The 25121-nt window shown below is 36.9% G+C and overlaps 1 long non-coding RNA gene across 2 annotated transcripts; it reads right to left on the bottom strand.

Moving 5' to 3' along the window:
* Positions 1 to 437: 437 nt before the first annotated feature.
* LOC131250128 (uncharacterized) lies at positions 438 to 2114 on the bottom strand. 2 transcript variants are annotated; one of them, XR_009173080.1, is made up of 3 exons: positions 1850 to 2114; positions 1684 to 1745; positions 438 to 607 (listed from the first exon to the last, which is right to left on the bottom strand). It is a non-coding gene; the product is annotated as an uncharacterized LOC131250128 (long non-coding RNA). The 2 variants fall into 2 exon arrangements; XR_009173081.1 differs by lacking the exon at positions 438 to 607 and adding an exon at positions 1301 to 1467.
* Positions 2115 to 25121: the final 23007 nt, after the last annotated feature.

Raw genomic sequence — 25121 nt, 5'->3', positions numbered from 1 at the left:
TAACGTAGAAGACACCTTTCCCTACGAAATTTTCGTAGGTGAAAAACGTGATGAGACTTTTACCTACGAAAATTTCGTAGGTAAAAACGACTATGATACTTTTACCTACGAAAATTTTCGTTGGTAAAAGTATCTTCTTCCTTTTTTTTTTCCCTACTATTCCAATGCAAAAAATTCCTAATATACCTGTTACAATATATTTCACCATATTCTTCCAGATATACACCTGTTATATAATATATTTTATCATATTCACATTCATTCACACTAATGGGCTCAACTTGTAGGAACTGAGATATTACATAACATCCTCGGGTTGCAGATCATACAATTCATCTGTTCCCGACACTGGCTAACAAGTAATGAGACTTCATGACCTACCTGTACCAGCTGCGCCCATGCTTGGTTTATTTCCACGTCCCCTACCACTGCCTCGGCCGCCTCCAAATCGGCCACCACTATCTCTGCCACCTCTACCACCGCCGCTCCTGCCACCACCTTCACGGTTGTCACTTCTTGGCTCAAGGTGTAGTCCCCAAGTTACGAACCGTTAAGTTCCAAGGCCTTGGAGAAACTATCACCATCTATGAAATCTAGGTAAGCTGACCTGCAAACAAAGATGAGGCAAAAGTCACCTAACAAGCAACAACCAAACAGATATGAAAAATCCCCAAATTATTTGCTCAAAAAAAAAAGATTAAAAGAATATGAGCAGGTATGTCAGAAGTGGCAATATTGAAAGAAATGGCATCTTCCCATTCAACACAGCAGTAGTATACATGGGGCCAATCAGCACATTTCTTGGGTTGGCTTCCACAGAGCACACAACTACACTTAGCATACATCTGTACACATTGGCAAAACAAATTGCAAGAGCCTTTTTTTTGGAAGGTGTAATAAAATACAATAGCTTTTCTCAAAAGATGTCAGAACAAAATCACAAGCATACCTATGCACATTTGACATTTAGCAAAACAATTAGCTTTTTCACAAGACCTCTTGTCACAAATAGCTTGGTCTAATTAAAATACCATCATCCTGAATAGCTTGGTCTAATTAAAATATGATGCAACATGTATGTATCTTGGAGCTGAGCAAGCTACAAACATAGACTGTTGAATAGTTTGAAAAAGAAAAGAAAAGATATGAAAACCATCATCCTAAATAAAACCATAGTGAAGGTAAAAGGACATTCTGTTAGCAATATAAAGATGGAAATGGGCATGGAGCTTCAACACATTCTGTTGATTCTCCCTTGCTAATGGAAAATCAGTAACCTGCATTGCCAAGAACACCACCAAGAAATCCCTTTTAGAAAGAAGAAGAAAACACACGCACGCATGCAACTAGCTCAGGCAAGTAGTTAGTATATGACAGACCATTCCTTCCATCTACAACATAAGTTGGCCACCCCATTGTTGCTTCAGCTTAGTTAAAAGGCTTTGTTCATGGTCAACATTCATGCTCCTGTCAAACAACAAAAGATAATCCAGAAACCTTCCTTGACTAAGGAAATCATTTACTATAATCTAAATCATTGAAAAGTCTTTCAGGAGGGACAACCTTTTGCATTTTGACAGTTAAAAAGTTCAAACGTTCAGATTTCACAATTCTCCGCTTATTCTTTAGTAATTCATATGCCTGAAACAGATTTAGCAAACCATATTATCTTTGATTTGTTACCTTCATTACAGTTTCTTCCTTCCACATATCAAATCCCTTGAAGAAAGACCTTGAAGAAGTACCTAATACATACATTAAAAAAAAAAAAAAAAAATCAATGTACAAATAAGCCCAATTCAAATTAATGAAAGCCAAAATAAAAATAAAAAGTCAACGAACTGTCAACCTGAAACATATTCGAACAGCCTTGGGTAAGCTTTGATGGGAATAAGGCCCAACCTATTGGCTAGGACTTCATCTTGGACCACGATGTGTTGTCTACACCAACCATTCAATGCAACAAAAAACAACTGAGCCAACCATCTCAAAAGATGGTTATAAACAAAAAGGAAAAGTCATGTGCTATACAACTGCTTTTCTCTGTAAACATCAGCAGGTTCGTTCCCAAGTACATGCTAGACAACTGCTTTTCTCTGCACATATTGAATACAATTAGTAAGATTTACACTTTAAAAAAGGACAATGAGAACCTAATTACCCTATCATTCAACTCGACTTGGCAAGATTTTGAGCTGCATCTCTTCAAAACTCATTGGAGATTAACTCTTTAAAAAAACTTGTTGGAGATCCTGTCTTGATCCGGACTCAACAAGACTAGAAACATGAAAAGAGTTCTCGCAGGAATCCACTTCTAAGTTAAATCTTCAATTACACTACATTAATTAAGTTTACTAACAAGTAAACAGGCACTTCACCTTTACTATGTGTGCTTTCCAACAAAGCAAAATGGGACGAGATGTCAATTGACCTTTCAACCAATCATGAAAAACAATTTCCCTGGATCCTTTCACAACCACACCTTGTCTTGGGAAAAACTTGAATCATGGATGAAAGGTTCACATTCTTATATCAATGACATGGATAATTTATATAAACCAAGATCACTGAAACATAAATACTCTTAACTAAAATGAGATGAACTAATTTTAATTTACATTGCAGGTGGATTGTTAATGACAACAATGATGGATATGCATGGCAACATCACATTTGCTGATTGAAATGGAACAATTCAGTCAAACCCATTTCTTAAAAATGTTTCATAAGAGAAGTACAACATTTGGAAAAACCAATTTCCTTAGCATTAGGAAGAAAGGGGATCCGTAAAACCAGATCAGGCCGGTTGGTAGTAAGATAGAAAAGCCCGATCACATTTGCTGATCTCACTTAGCACCTAAGGTTGGGAACTGACCTGGATCTTCAATGGAAGAAAACTAATTCTTCTGTCTCAGAAATTGCACAGAACTGTATAATTATGAAGAACATAAAAACATCCTATACTCTAGGATGGACAAATGGACTTTGTCAACATGTACCATGAGGACCCCTTAAGAAACTGCCACCGCTAATTATGCACAAACCACAATGAGGCTGTGTTTTGATGTACTCCAAATCACTGGCTATTCATATATTTTGGCAACAAGAACAACCATCAACTCGCCAAGCATTTCAGATGGAGTAAGAAACCAGAATCACATTATATGAGATATGGTGTCTCTGCCTTCTCTGCGCAAAATAATATCCAAAGTGTTTCATCTTACCCAAAACAGAAAGGTATTAATATTGCAGAAAAGCATCCCATCCCACCTTTCTAAGAATATCCAAAATCCAAGTACGGTTATACCCAATTGCAAAGTTCAGGAACAACCAAAAATGTTGGCTTCTCATTCTTATATCACTATTCTTTCCAAAAAATTGTATAAAGCTGTAACAAACACCCCAAGTACGTAATGTGCTTATTATAACATACACCCCAAGCACCCATTTCCCAATAAATTGCATTGATATCGCAGAAGCTACAATCATACCCACATTCAGATTTTTTTTTTTCCTTTTTCTTTTTTGCCTTTAATACCCTCTAGGCAGTTTAATTTTAGGCAGATGTGCCATTTCTGAGTGCCAATGTATCATCCATCACACCCTGCCAAAGTATCAAATCATATACAGTAGCATGGGGCCCAAATAAACTTGCCCCTGATTTTATTTGTCCTGAAAGTTGCAGTTGCTGATTTACTTTCTAAATCTGTTTTCAAGAATCCACCACTTGTGCAATTATTCATAGTAAAGTAATTCATCAACAAAATAGAAATACATAAATGCAAAAACTGTGATGATGCACTCATTCCATCCAAATGGAGCAAATAATCCACATTATAAATCCAATGAATCTCAGTGTGGATGGAAGATGCCCTCTGATAGAGAGGTTCCTGATCTTTCGATCAATGTCCATGGAGTAAACGGTTAAGGAAAAAAAATATAGCAATAGTCTGTAAAAATGCCAAAGAGTGGATGGTTAGGAACTTCCACTTGGTTCAGGTTCCAATAAAATGAGAACTTGTGAGATTGTTGACAAATTACAAATGCAAATCAGATTTTATCCTAGATATGAAATCACCATTTTCTGTTCCCCATTTATTCTTCCAGGTGTGGGGATTGATTGGAGATCGACTGAAGCACCTAGAGAGATGGGGAATTGACCATCAAATATGGTACTTCTTGCTTCTAATTTTATTTCAACCCTTGGGCTACTTTAGTACACAAGCTGCATCCATGTTATACCAGTGCCTTATCCATGCCATATCTAGTGAAAATAGAACCTGAATTTCGAAATCCACTCAGGCACTTGTATTAAGCTTTTACAATACAAGCAATGAGAATATTAGGAAGCTAATAAGCATGTAAGTAATGAGTGTACATAGAATGGAAAACTAAACCAATGGCTACACTATGTTCACAAAACACTAGCTTTAAAAAAAACCTCCACTTTAACATAGAGAGTTCTATTAAAACATGAAAATGACAGCTTTAAAAGAAGACTCCGAAAGAGTACCTGAATGACAGCAACACCACCAGAGAGTTTTGCTATTCTTTCGTTAAGCTTCTCTTTCAGAATCCTGTTCAGCATCCTGCAAAAACCCAAAATATATATGCCACTAAGGATGCCATTTGAGGTAGTATTCGTCTTGCATTATTACCAGCTACTCCATTGCCTACATGTTTGATAATACGCTGTGTGTATCTCCATCGCACTCCTAAAGCACAATAATCCAAATGATTCAAGTCTACAAAGAGTAGATTATGCATTTTTACAGAAACAAAGAAGTAATTGAGCATGAACCTGTATAATGTCAGCTGGAACATAAGTTTCTGTCCGTATAATCACAAGACAGTTTAATAGGCCAACTTGTATGCCATCATAGTACTAATTTCACTTAAGACATAGGTTTCCCACACCGCTCCCAAATCCATATCGAAACATGTCAAATGCAATTCTTCTCATGCATAGAAGAATAAATGTAACATGTTTATTAATGGATCAAAAATGTGGAAGGCAAAGAGATAAAAGCAATGGAAGGGTCAAAGGGAAGAAAAATATAAGACAATCATCCATCCTCCCAACTTGCAGAAGTTCAAAGTAAAATATATAGAAGAAGAAGGTTGGGTAAATGCAATTCTCCTCAAAACACAATTTATTGGTCATGCAAACTTTCTTAGGGAAAACAAAAACATGATTCACAAAGATAACCCAATCAAAGATAATGCTTAGAAAACATCATGAAACACCAAAAATATTAATGCCATGTAAATTTGTAAATTTAAACTATAAGAAACATTCTTTAAAGTGAAGCAGGCAGAGATGTATACTTATAAAAAGTTTCCATCCAAAAGGCATTTCCTGTTAGAAGACAACCCAGAAAGAGAAAAAAACAATGTCAAAATTTCCACATGATGGAAGCAATCAGTAAGATGTTCCTCCAACTCAGCTCCCTCCAATTCCTCGAGCTTTGACTCCAGTTCATTCTAACATCGTGAAAAGATTATATTTAGAATCTCCAGCTAGAAAAAGTAAATGGACAAATGAAGATTTATGCGAGGATGAACGTACTTCATCAAAATCAGCTGCTGTGCCAATAGGAGTAGACAGTGCTTCCTGAATCTGTTTCATGTTCTCAGTCTGCTCGTTGAGCTCATCCATTGTCTCCATTGTCTTATCCACATCATCAATGTTTCTGTAAAATAAAACACCATTATGGAATTATTGAAACCAGTTTTTGCAATATACGAGTAGAGTGAAAATTTTCATTTAAAACTAAGAATGGGAATTCACATGTGTGCAAAGTGCTGTCATCTCAAAACACCATCAGGCCATAAGAAAGTGATTTCAAATGCAATGGGGAAATGGTTGAAGAATCCTAGACTGGATGTTCGTGTATCACGATTTTGCATTGGAAGAGGAGAAATTTTTCACTAGAACTAGGTATCATTGTGGTATTTCCTGTGCAGTTTTTGTAAAATATGGTATTAAGATCCAAGCTAATACAAAGCTCACATCCTCCACAAGTGTTCCATTGTGGCAAAACCATTGCCCAATCCATATGATTTAGTCCATGAACAATACGGTTGTATCATCCACGTCACCGGATAAGGGTGATATGGCCCATTTCTATTGGTGACATAAATGGCCCACCAAAACCAATTTTCAATCGTCCACATTTTGATATAAAGACTTGATAAAATTATAATCATTGTTCTCTTTGTTTAGTAAAAGAATATAACTAACATGATTATTTTTTTTTTTTCAGCTATGGACATTGGATTTTTCAAATATCTAGCTCAATGCCAAGCATTCAAACTTCAAAATGGCCGTTTGAATAACATCAGTCTGAAAAAATGAGTGACTAGGATGTTACATGGATGAGAAATTTGTACACAAGTGTGGGGTGTGCTGCTGGTGCTGCTACAAGGTTACACACATGTCAAAACACATGTTTTTTTAGATGTTTATATGTAATTCCAACCTAGAAAAAGACGTGAGCTCCATGCATGGTTTTTTTTTATTTTTTCAAATTGAATAGATTTTTGGGGTCCTGTTATCATGGTGAGGCGATGCATATTGGCAGGTTGGATGCCATACAAACAGGAGGGTGGGCCCAACAGAAAGCTAGTTGCAGGATATTCTCATCCACAACAGCTGTAAAGGAAGTGGCCTTGAAGAAGAAAAGGGAGGTGGAATTTGATTAGACTAGTGAGTTATAGTAAGAAACAGAGTCACCATCAGGAGAAACACTGACAAGAAGAGAATTGAATGGAGAGGTGCAGCAATCAAACAGGTGCATCAAAGATGATAAGGGTTTTCATTATATATCATTGTAGGTGTGCCAGCATATCAGGTTTTCCAACGTTCCAATGTCCAGCACCTGGTGTCTGTATCCAACACGGACACACATTTCCATGTCCAAGTTACATACAAATTTTCACGAATGCAATATAAGGCTTGAAAGAAACCATTCACCCAAAAATTCATTCTGGATATCGACAGACAATTGGAACAGAAAGCATTCTGTTAATGTAGAGGCCACTGCTTAAGGTTAATGTCTTTTAACCAAAAGAAGGAAAATGTACTACATCAATAACATCAATCTCTATCTAGAAAGGAAGGAGAAAATGAATCTGGGTGTGCTAAAAAAATATTTGAAAATTAAAAAGGAGAGATGTTTCGAGGAAAGTAGCTGGAAAACTCTAAATGCTATCAGTGCTGTTTGTCAAGCAACTTACGAACAATTCAACAACAAACTAATTTAGGAATAATGAGCATGAGAAAAGTAATCACCAAGAAGAGAAGTTATATGACTCATACAAACTAGTGGAAGCAAAGTAATCATCAAAAAGATACATGCACATAGCTGGATCTAATAGAGTCTGGCACCCGTAAAAATCATATACCCATGATTCAAGTAATCATAATCACTACAATTGCAGCGAAAGCTATGACATGTTTAAGATAAAATACAATAACAACTACAATAGCATTAAATGAATTGATAAAAAATAGCTGAATCAAATGGTAGTAGTAAATGTCAGAACGAAGCATATACCTTTTTTTTTTTCTTGAAGTGCTTGCAATGGCGCCTCTCAATCTAGCAACAAAGAGGGAAACTAGTAGTCCCAGATGCACCGAGACAAGTCAATGATGGAACTCCAATCGAGATGATGAAGGGTCCTCTGAGGTTTTCTGAGGTGATGAATCTGATAGAGGGAGAGGGAGCACGACACAGGGAGAGGGAGATGGAGCAAGAAATGGAGAGAGATGGAGCACGAGATTGGGGGGAGAGAGAGAGAGAGAGAGAGAGAGAGAGAGAGAGAGAGAGAGATTGGGGAACGAATAGAGAGAGGGAGGAAGATGAGAGAGCTGGAGCAAGATCGGGAGAGAGATAGGGTTAGGGAACGGAGCGCGCGCGCGAGAGAGACAGAGAAAGAGAGAGAGAGAGAGAGTTTCAGAGATTTGGGGTTTTTTTGGGCGGGCCTCTTTTTGAGAGCGCGCCCAAATTTTGGGGTTTTTTTTGATATGGCTCTGTGGGCCCCACCATGATGCGTGTCAAACATCTACCCTATCAGTCAGATGCATCATCCCATGGTGGACCCAGGGATTAAAAATAAAATCAATCTATGACTTGTGTGGGCCACACCACATAAAAAAGTTGAGAGGAGTTACCCTCCATTAAAACATTCATAATTATTTTTTGGGCCCACAGAGATGTGGTCCACAAATCCAGCCCATCCATTATGTGTGTGCCACTTGGATGAGGGGTCATACCAAGTTTCAGACGCATCCAAATTTCATGTGGGGCCCACCAAGAGCTTTTATATGTTTTAGGCGTGTCTTCACATGATTTTAGATGGTATGGCCCACCGGAGTTCCGTATACGGTTGATTTTTGGGATATCCCATAATTTAAAGGGGACCCATCAAATGCATGGTGTTGATGTTTGACACACATCATGGTGGGGCCGACATAGCTTGACCTCATGGGGAGGGCATGGATTAAACACATACATCATGGTGGGCCCAATAGAATAAATGAAATTAGGATTTAAAAATGATACTAAATAAAATTATTTAATTGAGATTTTAAAATGAAATTAAGACTAATAATATCAAATATTTTTGGGAATTTGGAGGATCTTGTAAAGTCTGGACATATCACATGGCAATATAAATCTCAGGTGGACCACACCATTAAAAACTTCATAGGGTCCAATGTAAGGCTTATTTGCCACCATTAATGAATGGATCAAGTTGATTTTTGTCTTTTCTCATCATCTGGGCCTATATGACCTAATCAACAGATTGGATGTCAAATAAAAAGTACAGTGGGCTTTAGGAGGGTTTTAATGGTGGATATCCAATTACTATTGTTTTCATGTGGTGTGGTCCACTTGAGATTTATATCCCTCTCATTTTTGGTATCAAGCCTTAATATGATATGTAAAAATGGATGGACAGCATGGATGAAACACGTACATCATGGTGGGACCCACCACTACAAGAAAAAGGGTTTTTAGCGACGAAACTTTTAGCGACGAAATTTTTTTTCGTCGCTAAAAGTGACTTTCAGCAACGAAATAAATTTTCGTCGCTAAAAGACTACCTTTAGAGACGAGACTTTTAGCGACGAAAGTTTTCGTAGCTAAAAATCGTGGACAAGACTTTTAGCGACGAAAATATTCGTCGCTATAGGCTCAAAACATTTTTTGGACATTTACTTTTAGCTACGAAACGTTTCGTAGCTAAAAATCGTGTATGGGACTTTTAGCGACGAAACAGTTCGTCGCTAAAAGTAATTTCCCGCTTTTATAAAAAAAATTCAGCTAAGAGTTTTAGCGACGAATATTTTCGTCGCTAAAAATCAGAAATTTGCTTTTAGCAACGAAAACTTTCGTTGCTAAAAGTATTCTGTATTCCACTTTATTTTAGATGAAGAGTCTGCTTTTAGCAACGAAAACTTTCGTCGTTAAAAGTGTCCAGTTTGAAAATTTTGGCCCTAACTTTTAGCAACGAACCAAGACCGTCGCTAATAATTTTCCCGCTTTTTTAAAAATTTTCCCGCTAAAAGTTTTAGCAACGAATATTTTCGTCGCTAAAAGAGTTGTGTATTTCGGTTTGAAAATGTAGGCCCTGACTTTTAGCAACGAAAAGTTGCGTCGCTAAAAGTAATTTCCCGCTTTTAAAAATTTTTTCCCTCTTAAGAGTTTTAGGCCCTGACTTTTAGCAACGAAAAGTTGCGTCGCTAAAAGTAATTTCCCGCTTTTAAAAATTTTTTCCCTCTTAAAAGTTTTAGGAACGAAGCAAAAAAAAAACTACTTTTAGTGACGAAAATTTTCGTCGCTAAAAGTGTTATGTATTTCGGTTCCTTTACTTTTGACCCTGACTTTTAACGACAAACCAAAACCATTGCTGATAATATTTTTAGCGATAAAAATATTCGTCGCTAAAAGTAATGTTGCTTTTGAATAAAAAATAGGAAATTTGAAATTTTTGGGAAAAAAATTATGATATGAGAAATTTTTTGAGATTTTTAAAATAAAAATTCTAAATTTGTATTTTAATTTTTTTGAAATATTTTATAATAAAAATGATATTTTATTAAAAGAGTAAAAAAATATACATTTTGGAAAAAATGTTATTTTTAAATGCAAATTGAAATTTATCTGTGAAAAATAAAATTACTAAATTATTAGGGAAATCCACTAATTGAACCTTTAATCAACTCTTTTTGGACAATTTAATCAGTTTAGATTGTACAGTAAATAACTTCAGATGTTTAAATCAAATTCACCAATTTCTCTCAAATTGGATCACTTGCCCTCAAATTTTGAAATCGAACGTTCAAATCCTTGATTTTGTTGGAAAAACATGAAGAATCAAGCATTTCTCACCTATTGGCACTAATTTGGTACGATTTGAACAAAAAAAAATGGAGCAAAATGCAAAAATATGACAATGTTTGAGAAAAACTTTAAAAACAAAATGATGCTTTTGGAAAAAAAAAATCAACATTATGAAATTTTTGAGGAAAAAATTATAATATGAGAAATTTTTTGAGATTTTTAAAATAAAAATTCTAAATTTGTATTTTAAATTTTTTTGAAATATTTTATAATAAAAATGATATTTTATTAAAAGAGTAAAAAAATATACATTTTGGAAAAAATGTTATTTTTAAATGCAAATTGAAATTTATCTGTGAAAAATAAAATTACTATATTATTAGGGAGATCCACTAATTGAACCTTTAATCAACTCTTTTTGGACAATTTAATCAGTTCAGATTGAACAGTAAATAACTTCAGATGTTTAAATCAAATTCACCAATTTCTCCCAAATTGGATCACTTGCCCTCAAATTTTGAAATCGAACATTCAAATCCTTGATTTTGTTAGAAAAACATGAAGAATCAAACATTTCTCACCTATTGGCACTAATTTGGTACAATTTGAACAAAAAAAATGGAGCAAAATGCAAAAATATGACAATGTTTGAGAAAAACTTTGACAATGTTTGAGAAAAAACTTTGAAAACAAAATGATGTTTTTGGAAAAAAAATCAACATTTTGAAATTTTTGAGGAAAAAAAATAAAATATGAGAAAATTTTTTAGATTTTGAAAATAAAAATTCAGAATTTGTATTTTTAATTTATTTTTTTTGAAATATATTATAATAAAACATCATGGTGATCCATGGGTTTGCCATATCCCGAGACATTCATCAGGTTTGTTTGGCTCGTTTGGCATATCATGGGATTTTACCATCCCATCCCTCCTAATCCCTCTTAATCTGCTTGGCCAAACAGGCCCTGAATGTATTTGGTCTATCCATGTCATCCATTCGTTTTTCTGTCTAATTTAAGGAGTTGAGCCCAAAAGAACAAGTGGATCATATCACTGGAAACAATGGGGATAATAATTTCCACCGTAAAAACCTTTCTAGGCCCCACAGTGATGTTTATTTGTCATCCAACCTAGTTCATAAGATCATACAGACATAGATGAAGTTAAAACACAAATATAAGCTTAATCCAAAACTTCTAGGGCTCCCAAGAATTTTTCAAATGTAGATGTTCAATTCAATTGTATCCTGTTGTGTGGTCCTTATGAACATTGGATATGCCTCATTTTTAGTCTCAATCTGAAAATTTATCCGTTAAAATTAACGGATGGAGAGGATAAAATACATAAATTATGGTGGACCTCACAGAGTTTACTCGTAGTGAGTTACTCACTATGCAATCCACTTCAATGGTAACAAGCTATATGGGCCCATAGAAGAGTTCAAAAATCAGGCAGATCTAAAATTCAAGTGGGCCACACGTCAGACAAAACAGCCGAGATGGAACATCCACCATTGGAAACTTGGTAGGACATCAGGATGATATTTGTGCCCATAGTTTTATTTGTGTGGTGAAAACCTTATTAACGGTTGAGATGGTGTATAAATATCATAATGGGTTCTAGGAAGTCTCAATGGTGGACGTTTCCATTCTCAGTATTTCACTCGGAGTGGCCTAGCTTAGTTTTGAATCTGCCTGATTTTTAAACCCCGTCCCATTACGAGCTTGAGAAAATCATGAACAACTTGGTTTTGTTACTGCATTTCTGTGGGCCCACATAGCTTCTGGTCACAAGAACTTCTCATGATGCATTTCGTCATCCATCCCTTGGCATGCATTTTGCAGTGAGGATTTTGACAACTCACGGTGCCCCTTATCAGCATACATTGTTGGGGTGGGTTTTCAATCCGTTTTGCTTCCTAAACTATGATCTCCCTGTTTTTGTTATAATCATGCCATAGATGCTATGGTAACAATGCTTCATTATTGATCCTAACCTATCATGCTTGGATTCGAATATGAGCCATTTGATCTTTAGTTCTCAATGTTCTAAATTTTCTATCCTAGACAATCATTAGTTCAGTGAATGCTTTTTAGTATAGACTAGAATATGAATAGTTTTTTTCATCATCTAAAATGTATTTCGAGTTCTAAACCCATCCTCGATGGCTATGGTATGGTGGGCACCATTCTCTATCAAAACCTTTATAGCAACTGACGCAGGTATGGACGTGATGAGGTCGATCACTATCTTCCTAAAAGTGGATAATTATTCCAATTCCACGGAGCTTTTCTATATTCTTCATAAAGATTCCTCGAATCCACGAGAAAAAATAGAAATAAATTCTAGTAAATTCAAAAATAGCTTAATTGATGATTAAAAAAAATGGAATTATATGCGTTTTTAATTGTCACTTGCACAAATGTGATTCTTTACAATTATAAGCAAACCATGATAATCCTAACAAATGGATGAATCGAAATGTTGATTGGACCTATTTTTGCGTAAATGATCTTGACCGTCCATTTTTAATTCCATTTACCGAATGGTCAAATTTACTAAATCAGTGTGATATTTTCATGGTAGTTCTTGAAATATGGATTAGACCTGATGAACCGTATTGATCAATGGTTTGGACCGTCTAGGTTCTGTATAAAAATGGGAGCACTATAACTAATTGTGTTCGTAGGCACCAGAGCATTTCTAAATAAATAAATAAAAGAGTCCTTGTGGAGCAACAACATTCATGGGAGATGTGCTGGTGTTCCCTCACATAAAATTTTTAAAATAAAAAAAATTAAAAAATTTAGGTGTTGATACCAAAAATGAGAGGGATATAAATCTCAAGTGGACCACACCACATGATAACAATAGTGATTGGATATCCACCATTAAAACCCTCCTAAGGTCCATTGTACTTTTTATTTGACATTAAATCTATTGATTAGGTCATACATGCCCAGATGAATGGAAAAAAAATATCAGATTGATCCAAAATTGTATATGGCCCCCAAAAGTAACTTAATGGTCCACGCTCATTCAACACTGTTTCCTATAATGTGGTCCAGTTGAGATTGGGATATACCTCATTTTTTGTCTCATACTATAAAATGATATGGAAGAAAAGATGGACGGCAGGGATGAAACACATAAAACATCGTGGGGCCCACACAACACCGACCACCAGCCAAGAGCGTTGGTGTCAGCGCGAGTAGAGAGAGGGAGATATACTCTCCTCTCTCGGTCTCTCACTCTCTCTCTCCTGTCTGCCGCGCCCTCTCTCGGTCTCTCACTCTCTCTGTCTCCTGTCTCGCGCGCCCTCTCTCTCTCTCTCTCTCTCTCTCTCTCTCTCTCTCGGTCCCTCTCTCAACCGCGCCCTCTCTCTCTCTGTCTCTCTGTCGCTCTCTCTGTCTCTCTCGGTACTCTCTCTCTCGCGCATCCTCTCTCTCTCTCTGTCTCTCTCGGTGGATCGGTGGACCGTGATCAGGTATCTCTCTCTCTCTCTCTCTCTCTCTCTCTCTCCCTCTCTCTCTCTCTCTCTGACCGTTCTCACGGTTGACGGAAATCCCTAATTCTAGATTCGGGATTCAAAATCCCTAATTTCTGGATTTGGGATTCGGAATCCCTAATTTGCCTGTATGGGATTCAGATTTGAGGATTCAGAATCGAAAATCCCTGATTTTTTGATTTTTTGGGGATTCATATCTGAAAATCCTTAATTAACAGATTTGGGAATTTTTTGGGGATTCATATCTGATTTTTTGTTGAATGCAATGGGGAATGTTCTGTTATAACTCAAGAGTACAAGTAATGTTGTTGTTTTATTTTGATTTAAAATCTGGTTTCAATTTTAGATTTATATGTAATAGTGTATTACATTGTGTTTTTGGATTTTCGGTAATTGGCTTTTTTTTTTTATACAAGGTTTGCCATCTCGTGCATAATATGAAAGGCGGATGTTGATGCAGCAGCAGTTAAAATAGCCATGGCTGGAGCTGGGTGTGAAAATGGTAGTAAAGTGGAACAGTAAGAAATGGCCTTCATATTGATATATTTAACATTTTTGCTTTGTGGAATAAAACTGCAAATCCTATATAAAAGAGAGGATATGTGGCTATTAGAGTCTTTTTTCTTCACTTTGAAACTGGACTTTATGGAGGATGCGTTTTGTAAGGTTTCATTAGATTGGTCTTGGTCTAATCTTTCAATCATTCTCTAACTGTTAAAAGGAAATAAATTTCCATCTAGAGTTGGTTACGAGTGTAGTTTTCTATGTAACTGTTAAAAGGAAATCAATTTCCCCTCTCTTTTGGTGACTCAAACAGAAGAAGCCATCTCATAATTGAGGTTTTGTTATAACCTGTGTTGTTTTCTAAGTGCACATGTTTTCATTAGTATATTTATATTTTTACCAATCTATATTTTCTTTTAGGCTTTAATTTCTCGGTATCTTATGCAGGTTGCTTCAGATCATTATGGTTATTCTGTTATTGTATTTGGTGAACTCATGGAATTCCATGAAACTGATTGAATGGAAGGATCTTCTGTTGTTCATACAAGTCATGTTTCTGATTTTTTGGATGAATTGGGTGTGTGAAATTGCATGGAACTGATCAAATGAACATGGAACAATGAATGGCCTAGATGTTTAAACCACATCTCGTTGGGTCCACTGTACAAAAAAAAGAAAGAAAAAAAGGTTTCAATGGATGTGCATCCACTCTTAACCATTGTTTATGTTGTTGCTCACTTAAGTTGTGGATTGGCCTCATTTTCAAGCCCATGGCTCACCATGAAAGGGTATATCTAATTCATGGGATAGGTGTCTTCAAATTTTGAGGATGTGTTGCAAGAAGAAAACCTTTACTTGATTACTGAGGTAAGTTGCTGATTTTTTATTTTTATTTTTCTGTTGATGAAGTATATTAAACAGCATGATTTAGGTCTTCATCAAGTTGCTGATAAAGTTACATTTGTTGCCAGGCTATTATCATTTTGCAAAAATATTTTAGACCAATGAAATTTTAATATGACTGAAATGGACGGACAGCTGAAGGAAGCTGGTTGTCTTCATTTTCATTTTCTAAAATTTTGTTTGTCTTTTGCTTTTGAACATGCATAGAATCCTACAAGGAATTGGGAAAATACAGACCAATCTTAGACTTCTTATTGACATTCTATTTGGTTGTAAACAGGGGCACCTTCTGTGATTTGAAGCTTCATCTCATCATCAATAATGCCAGGTTTTCTCTTTTAAGTCACTAGATAAAACCCAAGATTTCTGCACCCATATTCACTCTACAACAGTCATTACTGTCTGACTGTTGCACCCTTCGTGTATTCCAGATCATATAAATGATGGGCCACATTCAAATATTGCATCAATATAGCCTATCTAATGAGTATATTGTTGTAATTTTCTCCCCAAGTGATCTTTGAAATATGAATCACGTTTTTCACAGCTCATATGTTTAGACTGAGATGATAAATTGTAGGAAAATAAAGATGGTGTATGCAAACATTTCTTGTATATCAGTCCCTCGGGAGGACATGTTGCGAGGGAAGGTGGATTGTCTGTTGACACCCTTGTGAGCTGACTTGGCATGATTTGATTGAGTCGCGTGTTGATGATAGAAATGGAAGAGTGGATTAGATGTGCCTTGGCCTCATCTAAGATGGTGCAACCCTTACCTTGAGGCCCACTTTGATGAATGTATTCATGATGCCCATCTATTTTGCTAGGTCATTTTAGCTCATGAGCTCATAAATGAAAATAAATGTGAGCTGTTGCTATGTTTTCTTTGTAAAACATCTGCTTCTTAGCTACCTATTGAAGGTTTAGGGCTTCTCCAATCTGGGAGATTTCTGGTTCATGACCTGTTAACAGTGAAGGCCATCATATCATTGGATTGAATCACAGTACTGTGGGCTCACATGTACAAACTTAAATCCTAATCAAACATATGACCGGAGCATTGCATAATACCTCTTTTTAGAATTAAAGAAAAAACAACCCCTCTTTGACTAGCCACCATTAAAATTTAAATCCTGCCCATATTTACATAGCTCAATCCATCCAAAGGTATAACAATAAAAAAGATACCATCCCACACATCAATACCAAAGTACACAACATACAATATAAGATACCCATGATTTCAAAAAGTAACCTACATAATTTTCTAGTTGAGGGAATGTGCATTTTCTAGTTGAGGGAATGACCAAAATGCAGAAATTGTGAGTTGAATGGATATACCCCTGATGGCATAAATATATCATTGTTTGTTACTTCTTTTGTTCATGAAGTGTCTGTCTTGCTCATATACTGCAGGGTACTAAGAAATTGCTTGATTTCTGACATAATCCCACAATATATTGGGACAATGACAAATCTGAAATCCTTGTAAGTTACTTTGGACAAATCTTTTATACATGGCCTTTATATATTTCTTTTCCCATGCCATTGAGTGCTGACTAGGCATTGTTAGATGCACAATATTCTTAAGTTTGGATGGTCAACTCTAAATTAAGTGATGAAAACATAAAATGAAAGTTGAAGATTCAGCTCCATGAGTTGACATGCAAATCACGACCACTGTCCAGACAACTGTTTCATGGTTTGAAAGAAGTTAAATTAGGAAGGGAAGTGCAAAACTGAAGTGATTCGACGACAAATTCATGGTGATTTGGCCTTTCACTTTCATTTCTATGTTTATTTTTCTGTGTACTGGCTAATCCATCATGCTACTGGACAAGGAAAATCCTTTTGTGCATTCCATGTTCTTTACAATATACTACAGTCTTCAATCTCATGGCCTGCTATGGATGAGAACACGCATTGAATACATGTAACTTACAAATTCATTTCAGAGAGAATCTTCCCCAGTTTTTTTCTAATGATAATTTTCTCTTGTAGATAACTTACCTTTAGCAATTTGACAGGAGAAATTCCAAGCAGCTTTTCAAGACTCTCAGCGCTAGATTATATGTAAGAAAATAGACATTCATTACCAAAATTTCACTGATTCTCTTGCTTGTAGATTATCTTTGCATTAAGTCGATGAAACTCAATCAGGCCTTGAAAGATTTGAATTTTATTTTGTATTGTGACTTGAATAAAAGATATGATGTCATTGAGAAAACCCAAAAGCCACAACTCAGTTTTTCATTTTTTCTTTTTGCAGTGGCTATAAGTACATGCCTTATCAACTTTTGGCTTGCCACGTCATGATGGAGGTGAGTTTCTTGGCTGTTAACTGGTAGCTCTTTGTTGGAAAGTATTCTTCTTCATCATGGTTATCAAACAATTCCTGTTACAACAAAAGTGGCTGATGTGCCAGTCCATGTTGGCATTGAGTTGTAGTTTGACCACCAAGTGTGTCAGGTTTTTGGGTATCACTCTGTGATTAGAGTTCATAGAGAACCCACAGACATGTTATGGAGTCACAAATCATATGCCTGTTTTCAGTGACTAGTAGAAATGATGTCACATGATTTTCAGTTCAATTAGCAGGTGTATTACAGTGCAGAAACACTCAGTGTGCCAGTGGAGATGATAGAAGGGAAGTGTGAAGCCAGAAAGAAGCATGATCTTCCATCTCTGGATGACCCTGCAATCTTTGAGCATATCTTCTTCAGTGAAAACATGTATGATCCTTCCAAATGTTGGGTGGTGTAGATAAAAGAGAAAGGTGGCAATGATGTTAAGATGCAAGGACAAGGAAACAAGTGTGCATGGCTATGGAACTTGACTAGAAAGTAGGTGGTAAGGAAGTTGTCGAAATAGGAAGAAGACGATGATTTTTTGTATATTTGTTTATTATGTTAAACTTATATGTATTTATGCGTGAATAAGTGTGATGCGGATAAGATTGTTTGTGTTTGGATGAATGTACTTTTATGTTTGGATGGATTTTCTTGTTTGGGTTTAGATGGATGTGAATGTGAATATGATGAAATATATTATATAACAGGTGTATATCAGGATGAATATGATGAAATATATTGTTAACAGGTGTATATCAGGAATTTTGAGCTAGAATAATTTTTTAAAAAGAGACTTTTAGCGAAGAAAATTTTTGTAGCTAAAAGTTTTGTAATTTATTTTTAGCTGCGAAAATTTTTGCTGCTAAAAGTCTTGTACAATTTTTTAGTGACGAAACTTTTCGTCGCTAAAAGTAGAATAATTTTTTTAGTAGCGAAAATTTTCGCTGCTAAAAGTCTTGTACAGTTTTTTTAGCGATGAAAATTTTCGTCGATAAAAGTGGAACGATTTTTTAGGAGCGAAAAGGTTCGCTGCTAAAAGATTGTATAGTTTTTTCGCGACGAAACTTTTCGTCGCTAAAAAAACTGTACAAGACTTTTAGCAGCGAAAATTTTCGCTGCTAAAAGTCTTATACAGGTTTTTAGCGACGACAATTTTCGTCGCTAAAAGTTTTGTAATTTATTTTTAGCAGCGAAAATTTTTGTAGCTAAAAGTTTTGTACAGTTTTTTTAGCGACGAAAATTGTCGTCGCTAAAAGATTCGAATTCTTCGCTGATAAAACGCATCGACGTCGGTCTTTTAGCGACGAATTTAGCGACGAAAACTTTCGTCGCTAAAACTTTTTAGCTACGAAAATTTGACTTTTAGCGACGAAAATTTTCGTCGCTAAAAGTGAGATTTCTTGTAGTGCACAGAGCACCGACCACCAGCCATGGGGCTGGTGTCAGGGGGAGTAGCCAATCCGTTTCCCTCTTGGATGCCCTACGATGACGTCACCAAGTTTAAAACCCTCCTCATTTATTCCCCTTATTTGTGGTGTGGTTCATTTAATTAATCTTTGGATATGAATCCTTATTCAGATAATTTTCTAAAATAATCTCGAAAAATGGATGAACAATGTGGGTTGATCCCGAATTTTCGGTAAATCCAGAACTCAAGTGGACCATGCCACACGAAACAGTGTGGAATAATGATTTCCACCGTTGATACCTTCCTTGGACCCATAGTAATGTTTATTTGACATCCAACAAATTCATAATATTAAAAAGATATGAATGAAGAGAAAACACAAAAATATATGAATTATTGTGGGCCAACTACGATGACAGTGTAAAATCCACTCCGTCCATCATTTTCTTTGAATCGTGATAGAATGAGATCTAAAAAATCAGATAGATCCATTGTCAGAGAAATGGAGAGAAGATACCACCATACCAAAGTAGCCCATGGGTGCAAGATCTAAGTTGTACATCAGGTAAGTCTCATCGCGTACGTCTCTAATTCCGGCCTCTACCCAAGTGGATCACATATTTGTCTTCCCCGACCTTCAAACAGTTGCCCCAAACATGTTAGCTATAGAACCTTGCATCACCCATATGCCCATAGTTACTTGAATGGCGGTTTTTTATTTTTTCTTTTTTGTTGGAAGGTATAATCTCAACAAATGATTCAAGACGACTTCAACGGCCTTGAAGCAGAGACTAGAAAGTCAGATCTTTTGGATCCTCAATGATCTTCACTAGAGTTTGCAAGAATGAAGCCAAATCAGCACCATATATAACACGATGATATGCAATAATATTCACCTACAAGCATTCACAATTTTGGCTAGGTGAGTTTCTGGAAGGCTCAAGATTGGAGGTTCCAGGCTTCCAAATAACTAACCAGGCAGAATGTTTCTCACTTGTACATTTGACTTTTCACACCAATCTGGCCATCCTACGTAGCAACTACAGTTGGTTGGGATGCTCCAATGGTCATGATTGCACCCTGCAGAACAGTCCATTGCAAATTTGGTTGTCAGACTCTTAATTGAAGAGGGGATAGTGTATTTAATTTAAAAAAACTAAAACATAGAATCCATGGCATAGAATTGCATGCCTTCCCAACACTTGTTAAAATTAAATGACACTAGCAGTGCCACCGGTCCTTGGGCCAAGACATGACCCTGATTGCTTGTTGAATGGACTGCTACTGAATCAGTTTAGTGGGTGTTTACAGAAAATTATGCTGATTAATTAAGAAATTTCATGATGCAACCAAATACACCATTACCCAAAAACAAACACCAATTGGATTATCCTAATTATCCATATTATGGGCTGAAAATGGATATTTAAAAATAAAAATCACCAACACATATATAACAAATAAGAAGGAAATCAACTCTGATATGGTCATGATTGTTTGATTAGAGTAGCTTTCGTAGCTATTCCACAATGAGACCCACCAAAATAAATGGTTGGAATTACAGGGCAAAATCATTTCCCATACACAATATAAGGATAAAAGAAAACATGAACTCTGTTGTAAGTGATTAATTATGAATGTTTTAATGGAGGGTAACCCCTCTCAACTTTTGTATGTGGTGTGGCCCACAATTATCACAAATTGACTTGATTTTTAATCCCTGGGCCCACCATGGAATGGTGCATCAGACTGATGGGGTAGAAGTTTGACACGCATCATGGTGGGGCCCACACTACTCTCCCCACTGTAGATATTTCAAATAAACATTACGACTGGCATTACGATAGTTTCAACGGTGGGAATCACTCTCCCTGTTGTTTTCTGTGGTGGGGTCCACTACATCTTTTTATCTGCCTCATTATTTGGCTCATGCCCTAAAATAATATCTCAAACTGGATGGACGATGTGGTTACAGCACATACATCACAGTGGGGCCCACACAACTTGGTGATGTCACTTCAGTAGCCAACACGCTACTCAACCTGTATAAGCCCGCCCGTGAAACTCTCTCTCTCTCTCTATCTCGCGCCCTTTCCCTCATCTCGCTCTCTAACTCTCTCTTCCTCTCTCTGATCTCTCCATACAATCCTCTTCCTGTCTCTCTCGCATCCTCTCCCTCCTCTCTCTCTCTCTGTCTCTCTCTGATCTCTCCATACAATCCTCTTCCTGTCTCTCTCGCATCCTCTCCCTCCTCTCTCTCTCTGATCTCTCTTGCGGTCCATTGCCGAACGCCCTACCTACGCATGCCCTCTATCTCTCTCTCTCTCTCTCTCTCTCTCTCTCTCTCTCTCTCTCTCTCTCTCTCAATCTCAATATCGATTTAGGGATTTGGGGATTGAAGTACTCGAGGATTTGGGGATTTAGGGCGTGTTTGGGCAGTGGGATTAGAAGGGATTAGGTGGGATGGAATTGCAATTGGTCCTGTGCCAATTCCACTCAATGTTTGGCAGTGGGCCCCATGATTGGAAACCCCCTGGATTCGGAACCCCCGTGATTGAAAACCCCCTAGATTCGAAACCCTCGTGATTAGAATCCACGGTGCCAATTGACCCTAAGGGACTGTTTGGGAGCGTGGATTTGGAACCCCCTCGATTCGGATTGGGAGGTGTTCTTATCATGATCCGGTTGCAATCATATGGTTGCAATCCAAGTGGTGCCTCTTGCTGGTGGCTGTTCTTTTGTGTGGGCACATGGATGTATTCTAGCAAACATTCATCTTTGAATTTTTGAAATCCAATCTCATGTATGATGAAATAAGGTCTGTTAGAGGTTTGCTAAGCCCACGTACAAGGCCTACCCTCTAATGGCATCACATGTGCCACCATGGCAAACAATGCAATATCAAAGCCATCAATCAGGTTGGTCCAGCTGTCAAGATGTTCTCACCCAAAAAATCAGGCTGAAGGAGTAGAGCATACATACCATCCTAACAGTGAGCATCTGAGCAGTGAGCAATGCATAGGCTGGCTCCCATTGTGAAAATGATCATATACAAAAAAATCACCTTGGTTCACTCATCATGTTGTGTATGCATACAAGTTGCATTTGGACTGTTGGATACTAAATCAAAATCATTCTCTCTTTTTGTACGAGGGTGGTCTAACGGATGAGTGGATCATCCTGATTTTCTATATGGCCATTTTCATGCCGGGTACCACCTTAGACACCACTAAAATGTTCCACACTAGCCCACAGTTTCAAGTTTGGTACTTGTGTTGTGTCAAAGTTTGTGGGGTTTATTGTAGTATACCATGTCATGGATGGATGGTGAAACACTTGACTTCTACATCTTTGGATTGTTTGGCAAAAGTTCAATGGTGAATTGCTCCCTGACACTCAAAAGATGGGCCACACCATGAGTATCATTTGGGCCAAAAATCAAGACACTCATCATGCAATCCAACCTATACGAAATGAGTGGACTAGCCTGATTTTTGTGCCAGGTGTTTGTCATGGTGGATCCCACCTTTTAGATGGACCCAATGTTGTATACAAATGGCATGCTAGCATGGGTGGTCTAGGTGGACAGTAAGACCATTGAGGTTGATGTTAATTCATAGGCACAACCAAATATTTCATAGGCAGTTAGTGAATGAGTAAGTATATGGAAAATTCAGGAAAAGCACACTTTTAGGCTGTGAAATGGATTCTACACTACTCGAAGAACACTTAAAAGTGTCATGGTAGTATCTGTCAAGAACAATAATAAAAAAGACAATGCCATTGGATATGCGGATGCTGATTTTGCAAGTGATTTAGACTAGAGAATGCTTACCATGGGCTATGTATTCACTCTTGCAAGTGGTCTGGTTAGTTAGAAATCGACGTTACAATCAACAATTACTTAATCTACCATTGAGGCAAAGTGCATAGTTACTATAAAAGTTATGAAATAAAGTTCGTGGTTAAAAGACTTGGTGAACTTGGCTTAGAATGAAAAAAATAAATAAATGTGTCTATTGTGATAGCCAAAGAACTTGCATTTGGCTAAAAATAAAGTATGTCATACAAGATTCAAACACAAAAGATGTGCAATATAATTATATTCAAGTAGCTATCTCTAAAGGTACAGTGTCATTGCAGTATAATTATATAAGAGAGAAGTTTATTACATACATGACTTCTCTTGAGCTTGATGTTACTTGGCAATAACAACATTTAGACAATGGTTAATGCTAATGTTTTTCGTGGTATTAGATAATTTAGTCTTAAGTAAGAAAATATTGAGGTCATGTGCCATTTATCTTTATGTACTCTATATGTGGTGTGTTTTTACATAAAGGGATCATGTGTAGAAAGTGAAGAATCTTCTAGGGATTTTTTTGATGAGAGATTTTCTACAGTGGATTAGTGGGAGAGAGAGGTAAGCCTTATTTTCTTATTTTTTACGGTGGGTGCCTCCCTACCCAATGTCCTCTATTGCTCCCTTTGGTGTGGCCCACCTGAGTTATGGATCAGGCTAGATTTTGGGTTCGAGGCGTTAAAATGTCAGGCACATCTAATGGATGGCATCACACATCATGGGTCTCTACCCAGCTTGAACATATGTTTATTCCACCGTTTGGATGTGAGTGTGGATGGGAAATCCAAACCGTCCATCTAGTTGCCCCTAAAGTGGATGACGTACAGGTTTGAAACCTGTCCATCCAGTTGTTGGCCTTCTACTTGAAAGTAAAACTGATCAACTACTTACATTCCTTGGGTACAACTGATGGCTAGGATCATCCGGGCAGGGGCCACTTGCTACTTAATGATTGTGGACTAGTTGATTTTTTCAGGTGATCCTAACGATACAATCAATGCAATTCTTGGATTATGGCTACTCCCTAAGAGGGCCCACTGGATTAATGGCCCAAATCATTTTGATCTATTCCCATCACATACAACCTCATAAGCAGTGCTTGTTATATGGGGCCTTGCAGAAGCTTTCCAAAAACGTTTTAGAGATTTGTTGGCCACCGTGATCGATGGTTATGATGATGTAAAAGTGAGGTTGATCCTTAACCGTTGGCTCAAGTTGATCATATGATGGAAGGTGTGGGAGGAAGGTTCAAGGTTTGGTGTAGAAGATTAGAAAGCTTCCTTAAGTAGCCTTTGTGAGATCTATCAGAGATGCACCCACCTTGTCGCTTGATCATGTCCCTTTATCGTTTATAGAAAATAATGCACGGTTTTCAATTCCATGAGACCATTTGAGGGCCCGTTTGGATGATGCCAGTAATTGTGATGTTGTTAGCATACAAATTGAAACTATGCTATCCATCCTATCTGCAAAAAACCATTGCTGCCGTTGGATCATGGAAGTGAATTGGCTTATCTACTCTATGGTTGATTTGGGTGGGCCACCAATTTCAATCTTTCAGCTCCGTCAATGCTCGAAAATTGGTTAGTCTCATTTATGGATAAGTAATTGATGTAGTTAGTGTTAGATACGGGGAGATTTGCAAATCCAAAACCGTGTGCAGCAAGCTGTTAGCTTAGATTTTTTCTTCTTCTAAGATTAGATTGCTAGCTATGAAGATTTCTTTCTAGATTTCTCTGAATTATTTTTTCTTTATTTAGCTACCCCTAGGATGAATCTAGACAGGGATAGTTTAGTAATTGCACACAATAAGAAAGCCTATAAATAGGCAGCAGTGTAATACGATTTTCTCATTCAAAAAGGCAGTTGCTGTTCTCTCTTCTTCTTCTTCCAAAAAGTTGCTGATTTTTGTTTCATGGTGGCTGCAGCCACACGTCAGCAGGAAGCTGGGTTTTAGACCCAACAAAGTGGTATCAGAGCCGACGATCCTTGGGCCTCATCAGCAAGAGGCAGATCCTGCACTCCCGGTTTTCAAAAAAAATCAGCTTTTTTTCAAAAGAAATCAGATTCCAGCCGCAGGTCTTCAAAAAAAAACTGTATTGAAAAAAATTAGATTGCAGCAAAAAAAAAAAATCTGTTTTTCAGAAAAATCAGATTGAAAAAAATCTGTTTTAAAAAAAATCAGATTGAAAAAAAAGTCTGTTTTTTTTTTCAAAAAAAATCAGATTGTAG

This window comes from Magnolia sinica, chromosome 6 (assembly GCF_029962835.1).
Source record: "Magnolia sinica isolate HGM2019 chromosome 6, MsV1, whole genome shotgun sequence".
NCBI lineage: Eukaryota > Viridiplantae > Streptophyta > Magnoliopsida > Magnoliales > Magnoliaceae > Magnolia > Magnolia sinica.
This window is presented reverse-complemented; position numbering and strand designations above follow the sequence as displayed.